Source organism: Triturus cristatus, chromosome 7 (genome assembly GCF_964204655.1).
Source record: "Triturus cristatus chromosome 7, aTriCri1.1, whole genome shotgun sequence".
Lineage (NCBI taxonomy): Eukaryota > Metazoa > Chordata > Amphibia > Caudata > Salamandridae > Triturus > Triturus cristatus.
This window is the reverse complement of record NC_140590.1, coordinates 217,217,601-217,225,830: the sequence shown is the minus strand read 5'-3', so window position 1 is coordinate 217,225,830 and position 8,230 is coordinate 217,217,601.

Here is an 8,230-nt window from a genome sequence, read left to right as displayed (position 1 = left end):
CTGGGTACTGTAATGATTGTGACAGCAGGATATGCATAGGTTAACGTACCATCGGTCTTCACCTCTACTTCACTTTGAAATATAGAACGCCTTAGCAGATCCCTTAGCCTACTCTACAACTACAGTGTACACACAACACACAGCAGTATAAAAGAGAATTGCATGAGAGAAGGGCTATGGAGAGATAAGGGGCAATGTTGGAGTGTTAGTGTGATAGTGGGGGGAATCTGTGGAGAATGGTTTTTGGGGGGCGGACCATGGGGGGGAGGGTTCCACCAAACAATATTGCCCCAGGCACCATCAGTGCTAAAGCAGGTACTCTCTCTGATCTTGTCTCCTAACTCGTGCCCAATGCCCAGTTGATTCATACCAGAAAAATCTAAAATCCCTTCATAAAGCACCAAGCTGGCTTGTAATTTTACAGTTACTTTACAGGTAGAAAAATGTGTATCAAACATTTTCCATTGACCTAATGTTACAATTGGATTCCATAACTTCCGCTTAGCTTGCTTCACATGTGGATTTGTGAAAACTGCAGTTAAAATCAACAAGCATTTGCAATGCAATAGGTCTCCCATTTGCAAGAGTTAGAGCTATTGGCGTTGTAAATTACAATGTCTTTTACCTATGTGTTTTGGCATGGAACGTGATGGGTGCATGTAAGGTTGTGACTAAGTCAGTTACCTATAAAATAGTTTACTTAGAAACAACCAGTTAGGGTGAAACAGCCAGTGTAAAGGTCATACATCACTGTGTCTGCAAGAGTAGTTAACCATGTGCTAGATGTTAATGGTAGACTGATATATGATGGGCTTGGTTGGGGGAGATAATTATACCTGAAACTGCAGCGTAAGAACCTTATTTGTGTTAATATTCTTAGAGAAAAAACAATGTTGAGAGCAACAGAAATTACCCAAATTCACGTATGCGCACTGGGATTACCTGACAGCAATTTCATTTTTGGTAAATCCAATCAACAAGTACTGTATTTCCCAATAAATGCAAATATGAAACATATGAAAAAATGGAGTTTAAAAAAGGTGGAGGACAAAAAGCAATGAGGGTTGACAGTTCAAGGGTGCTAGTGGCGAGTCGAGGAGGTCATGAGATATATGAAGACAAAAACATGGAAGGAAAATAGTTGAATAGAAGATGGAGGGGATAGTTAACAAATAAATTGGATGCTGGATGGCAAGGAGGAGGGATTCAGAGTGGGCAAAAAAGCAGATGTGTGGATGCAGGATCAAAGACCAAACATTTTGAAAATATTCAAGGAAGACTGGTTTTTAGAGCAAACAAAAAGGCATGCATGTAGTCAAAGGTTGAGGGTGGTTGGAGAAGAAAGTAGATAGAATTCGAAGATGAAAGAGTGTGGGGTGGTTGGGGTGGAGAGCATGAACAATGGTCAAGAACTGACCTGGTTGTTAATTTATTCTTAACAAAGGCAGCATAATAAAAATGCCCACAATGTGCCTTGCCTTTAAAATGGGATTTTCCAGTTTTGGTCATGTTTGGATGAGACTGCACAGTAGAGGTTTGCGTCCTCTTCACCTCATCCACATATTTAACTAAGCTATACGAAACAGTGTAGTGCTGTTGCCTGCCATGTACACAGGTCTTGTCTAGTGTCCTGGTCCTGGCTTTGCCACATGTAGTGGTTGGTTTCATAGCTCTAAAGAAAGCAAACAGCATGAAGCTTTGGATGCAAACCCCGCATTTGCTGCACATGGAGCACCATGGAGTTGGACTCCACTCTGATAGACCATTGTGTGACATGTAGCTCTTTATGCCAAATGCTATTGGACTACAGCGTTTGTTACCTTTACACACACAGTACACTCATTTTATCACTCTTGGGAGGGTGATGGTCTAAGTCTGTCCTGAAGGTATTCAGACCATAGCCTGTAGGTTTAATGCAGTGTTCTACTGATACTTTAACCCACTAAGTTACCCTACAAGAAAAGCAAGGGGCACCTGGCGTTCTGGTTCTGGTGACACCTAATTCCCAATGGAGCCAATGTGTCTGTAGCGTTACAGAAGCAGGCCCCTGGAAGGAAATCACTAAGTGTTACATGACACCACCTAAAACACATGCACAAGTATCGGAACTAGAAAAAATGCATAATTGCAGGGATTTTCAGCTTTAGTGTGAAATGTTTTTCAGAGCACTGCCTCCCAAATTGCTTCAGTCCAGGAGCGATGTTTAACCCAGCGAGTGGTTTGGCAGATGGGAGGAGGAGGTTTGCCATGGTAGAGATTGTATGTGTAATGTAACTGGTGCTCAAAAAGCACTCTATCACTTCGGGTCGAGTTTGCAATATATAAAAACTGCAAAAAGAGGTTGAAAACAAAGCCTTAACATAATGAATGACAAATAGATACTCATTTAGTGGCCGATTTGTACAAAGCGAAACCAGAAAATATTGATAAATCACGGCTACCCCTCTTAAATGGTGTGATCTTAGCCAAATATTTTAGTTTACCAAAACTCAATTTCCTTCTCACGTATGCATGCACTTTTAAATACGTGCGTTCAGAATATCAGTTGTACAAAAGGTGTGGCTAAAAAAGCCAAAATATTATGAAAGTTTTAGCCTCAGGTAGCTACACATAAAATAAATTGCAAATTAAATTATTTAATTTTTTTAAATGAAAGTGGCAAATGCACTGTAGTACATTATGAAAGTCTATTAGTTAATACATTGCAGAGGTCTGTGTGTAACCAGAGAGCCACAGAATTAAATCTTAGTGCAGTGGAGAATAGTTACTTGTGTATTTCTAGTGCCACATGGTCAGTATGTGACAGAAAGCACGAGCTTATGTAATTCACTTTTTTAAACTTGCAGTCCACACAGTAGAAGATATACTGCTACAAAATGCTTAAAATATTAAGATAAAATGGTGTTTCCAAAATATATATTTTAATAATACTGAGATTGTGCGTAGTTATTTTTCCATTTCTATCCCTTCAACACCATGCCAATTAAAAACACTCACTGCACAGCTTACTTGTTAACTCTTTGCACTACCACTCAAAAAGAATGTCTTTGCCATCACAAACCTTTGATCAATTAAAGCCAGTACACCTACTAACTCCCAAGCATCCTTTACTTTTGCAGATGTTTCCCTTTACATTTGCTGATTAACTAGTAGGCCCCATTTGCATTTCTTTCAGGCAGAAGGCACACTGTCTGCCAGGCTTTGGGGTTACAGCACAGGAGACGTGCTCAATAACACTTCAGTTAAAGCACTTAATTTAAACTAGTTGAATGAATCACCCCACTGCTGCTACTCGAGAGGAAAGAGATGGTTAAGAGAGAGAGCGACAGGCCAAGGGCAGTGGGGAAAGGAAGAGAGGAAGGGGTTTAGGGAGGAAAAGTGAAGCAGACACTCGGATAACCCAAGGAGGACTAAAAGCACTCATCCGTCACTAGTAATTATGTTGCCAGGTGTGGGTGTCTCATCAGAACAGTCCGCGGTGCTTCCTTTCATTGAGGCACAGCTGCAAATCCTGAAATCACCCCCCAATTACAGCTCTAAACAGAATACACGAGGCACAGAAGCATGCGCCGTGTAAATGTTTAGAGCACACGACCGATCTGACGTCAGGCCATTTTCCAAATGCTGCAACCCCTCCCTTTCAAAGACGTCACACTGTGACAACTTAGCCTGACGTCTATCGACGCTTTTGATATAATTTAAAATAGGATGGCAATTGCTTTAATAATTACCATCCATATCCATATAGTGCATCATGGCTGCCAAGGTTTCAGATTGCTATGTGTGACATTTTCATAATTTCAGCGGAATTATGAGTGACATTTCAGCAACTATGAGTGACACTTTCCCATGTGAAAAGTCAAGCAATTAGGACAAGTGAAACATATTAATTAAACCAATTTGAGCAATGAGAAACTTTAAGAAGATTTTAAAACTGCTGCAAAGCGCCATAAATAGAGGGGCACTTAGGAAGCAAAGAGTTGGCAAGGGGCATGATGAGTGGGAAAGAAGCACTCATCCTCCCTGGTGGAAAGATTGAGCAGCATGGATAATGCACAACATAGAGTGCCTGCTTCTAAGCACTAACATGATCATCGAACACAAAAAAACAGACCAGATCCTGGGAAGTGTAAGGCGACCGGAAATAGCTGTTTTTAGAGGTATATTTAAAAAATATATATTTATCCAATTGGTGGGACTCGGCTGAGAAGTGCGCAAATGGTAAATTGGTGGTAAATCTGCTGCGCTCGTGTATGAGAATAACACGCATAATTCTAAAATACATTTTGTAAAATTTGTCTCCGGTGTGAATACCCAATTAGGACACACGTTTGCAGTAACAAATTAGGGTTGGCAAATATGTTGCGCTCCGTATTGAAAATCACAAGGAAATACAGCTCTGCCAAGTAGCACGCTTCAGGCTTGATAGTAGTAACGCATTTCAGTGCGGTGGTCCGCCTAACCGCACTGAAATGCGAAGTCACGCATAACAGGCACAGCTCCTGCCTTGCTTCAAGCTGCAGTAGTGCTGGTAATGCTCACTAAAATATAAGATTGGCAGCGCGATGCTACAGACGCTTGGAGGCTGGGTAGTTGCTGCTAATTCACTGGTTGCCACATTGTATTGATAAAAGGAGAAGATTTCCGGAGCGTCGGCGCAGCATTAATTCTGACGTCAGGGGGCAGTGTCTAATAGGCACATACTGCAGGACGCCACTTTTGTGGGAAGCCTGCTTCACTAACAGTGCGGCAAATCATGGCAGCGCCGCACGTGCAATAAATTAATAATGACCCCGTGACCGCCAGGCTCAATCCAACGGGCCCCGCCGGCCACTGGAGCCCACACTGTGCAGCTTAGCTGTTCCTGCTGCTGAGGCACCTAAGTGAGGGAGTCTAAGCCCGGGTGGCAACGCACGTTTGTCGAGGGAGTGACAGGCCAGGACCTTAAGGAGGCAGGCGGCTGGCCTATAAACCCAATTTGCCATGGCTCACAAGTGTCAGTTAGACAGTGTGTGCCAGAGTTTTTGAATGTTAATCTGCAAAAAATGTACTATTTTAAGTGCGTAGGCTAGCGTGAGATCATCAGCGCCTGCCAGTCGGTGTAGTTCTACCCTGGTAACTGATGCTTTTAGCAGGAGGCCGGGCCGGGACTTTTAAATGTGTGCCTCAGCTGTCTGTCAGGTTGTCTTGGCCAAATTCAGTGCTGGGTACGTGCTGTCTGCAGCCTTTAAGTTGCATCGTGGACAATCAGGAGTTGGCACTGAGCTTATTGCTGCCCTTTCACCTCAAGGTAAACTCATGTCCACCTATAATATTTCACATTGTATTTCTACTAGCGGGAGTTACCATTTAAAAATACAAATATTAATAGTATGCGAATTGCGACCTAAAATTACATTTTAACAAAAAAAGTGCAAAATATCGAATTGTGAAAGATCTAACACAGATCTATCCTGTCACTGGAAACGGCCACAAAAACTCCGTAGTTTGCCAGCCAGCAGAATTTGCTGATTCCCCCCACCCCATGCTATCAGGGATTACATCTTGTAATTTACAAGAATCCAAGCTTTCCCACCACACCCACACTCTTTACTTCCCTCTCCACGCCATGGATGTTCTGCAGTGAGCTCCGGGTTCTGCTAAATCGGAACAATGACAGCACTCTCATAATTCCTTTAACTCTGCTCTCCCCTTCTTAGACTCTGGTCTTTCTTTTATGTCTGGTGCTTAATTTCTCGTTGGGTGTAATTTCTTATACATATGTTTCCTCTTATTCATTGCATGATTTTGCTCACAAGAAAGTGTCAGTCATAGTCATTCAAATGTCACTCATAATTACACTGAAAATATGAAAATGTCACACGTTGTAATTTGAAACCTTGGCAGCTATGGAAATAAATAGCACTCTGTAAAATGCAGAGTGCCCTAACTTGCTTCAATGCGGGCCCGGGCAGAGAAGGGCAAAGCATTAACACAACAGCTGCCTAAATCATCTCACCGTCCTGGATGATAGATGCAATGTGAAGGACCTTAGTTTTTTTTAACCGGCAGGTCAATTATCATAATTGTTTAATTGTTTTCCAGTAGGCGCTGAAGTATTTTCAATCCAGCGAGTTGACTTTAGAAAAATACCTAAATGTTCCCCCTTGAGTAACAACGATGTGGATAATTCTAAGCCTCTCAATGACGCCCACATTAAATAATCAGGAGCTCTCGGCCCGATGCCTGAGCACTGTGCTGAGAGGGCCCCCTGGAGCTTGGGGTCCCCCCGTACTGCAGAGGCTGCGGGGGCCTGTGTTACGCCCCTGGTTTGTGTGCGCGCTAAGTGGAACTTGCATCTGTGCATTTGCACATATGTGAGTGTATTTTTGTGTTCGGCTTTATAAGTTATACAAAGCTGGGCCTGCTGCAGCTCAAACTGGATTCGTTGACACTGTTCCCTTACAATTCTACATGCATCAATCGAGTAGCAACTTGTCGCTGTGTAAGAGATGTTGGTATTCGAGATGCATTTTTGAGGATCTCACAGGCGTGTAGGAGAGCGGTAGTAGACCAGCAGTCAGCAGCTGGTGCCTTAGATGCATTTTAATATATCTTGTAAAACAATGTGCAGATGGAAGTCGCTTGGAAAATGTTCGAATGGTGGCACCATATTTACACAGCTTTCCTGACCGTTTCAGTAGTGGAGAACCGCCCAAAAGGCCAGAGCTGAAAAATAAAATGGCAATAAAGTTTATTTATTACCATTTTATTAATCAGCAACTGACCCATCCTGAACTAAGTAGTTGGGGCCTGTCCTGCTTAGTGGCAAAAGGGAGCTGAACCACTGGGTGCGGAGTCTTGGGATGGCCAGCTAGACATGCACATTTTAAAGTTCTCTAACCTAGCTGTCTTAGAGAGAGCTCTATCCAATCCTGGCACTTCTCTCAGGCTTTGAGAGCAGCTCCAGGATTGGTTATTGCAGTTTCCTTGTTCTGTGCTGGAGCTTGCAGGAAGGGAGACAACTGGAGGAGGAGGACGTCGCGTTGTGACTCAAGGTAAGTGTTTTTTTTTTGCGTTGCCCTACCTCCCTCGGTACATGGCAGCCGCCACTGGGTGTCAAAAGAAGAGCATTGAGGACCGCGGGAGGGTGAACAGGCGTTGGATGGCTGTGAGGTGATTGACCACAGTAACAGGTGGAACTACGAGAGATGACTGGAGGCGCTAACGCTCTGAGGAGAAATAATTCATGGCAGTAAGGGGAGGGGAGGGGAGGTTATGTCAGTGCACTCTGAGACTTTATTGTGCAGTATCAATACAATATCACCTGGGTACAGTAATGCTTTCAGTAACCATTGTCACACATTTAGCAATTACTCAATATAACACCCCTAATCAGTGCAGCTATATATCTATCTTGCATCTGAAGAAATCAAGGCTCTGACATACGTAAGAATGACCAATACACCTAGGTCACAGGAGTTACGGGACCTTCACAATTAACAATTTTGTTTTTCATTCCAGATTGTCTGATGCTGAAAGTAGCTTTTACACCATGTGAAAGTTTTGCAGAAAACAAGTAGGAATCAGCCATGGAAACAGACTCCCGCATGTTTTTCCTTTAACCCCTTCAGTGCCCGCCCCTTTCCCCGCCCAGTGCCGGCCGTTGCATTAGCGGGCGGGGTCTATGACGAGCTGGACTCGTCATGGGCACAGCGCCACCGCGGCCCATGACGAGTCCAGCTCGTCATGGGCACTGAAGGGGTTAATACTTACTCATCATTGTTTCTGTTCCCCCAACATCAAAACAGCAATGAAATTGGGCACTTCAGCGCTGTGGTGTCATCGTGTTGGAATCTTAGATCCTGGCCCCTCCATGCAGAGCGGCCGTTTTTGCACATCGCTCCCTGCAGGGAGGTGGAGGTTATCACGGGTCACAACATCATCCACTCCAGAGCTCCAGTGCCTTTCTCAAGCCCCTAGCTCCCAACAGGAACCAGTCCTTGCAGATGTCGCACTCAAAGCGGCTGACATCGTAGGGCTGCCGGTGCATGGCGCACGCGCGCCTGCAACAAATCCCTGCGAGACCGAACTTTATGGACACACTACGGAAATACGGCAAAATGTTGTGGGCATAGAAAAGGGACATTCATTACAGGACTACCAGACAGGCAGCTGTCCTGCATAACAAAATTTACTGAATTGCATTTAGGAGACAGGGGAAGCACCAGAAAACAGACGGTGGCAACAT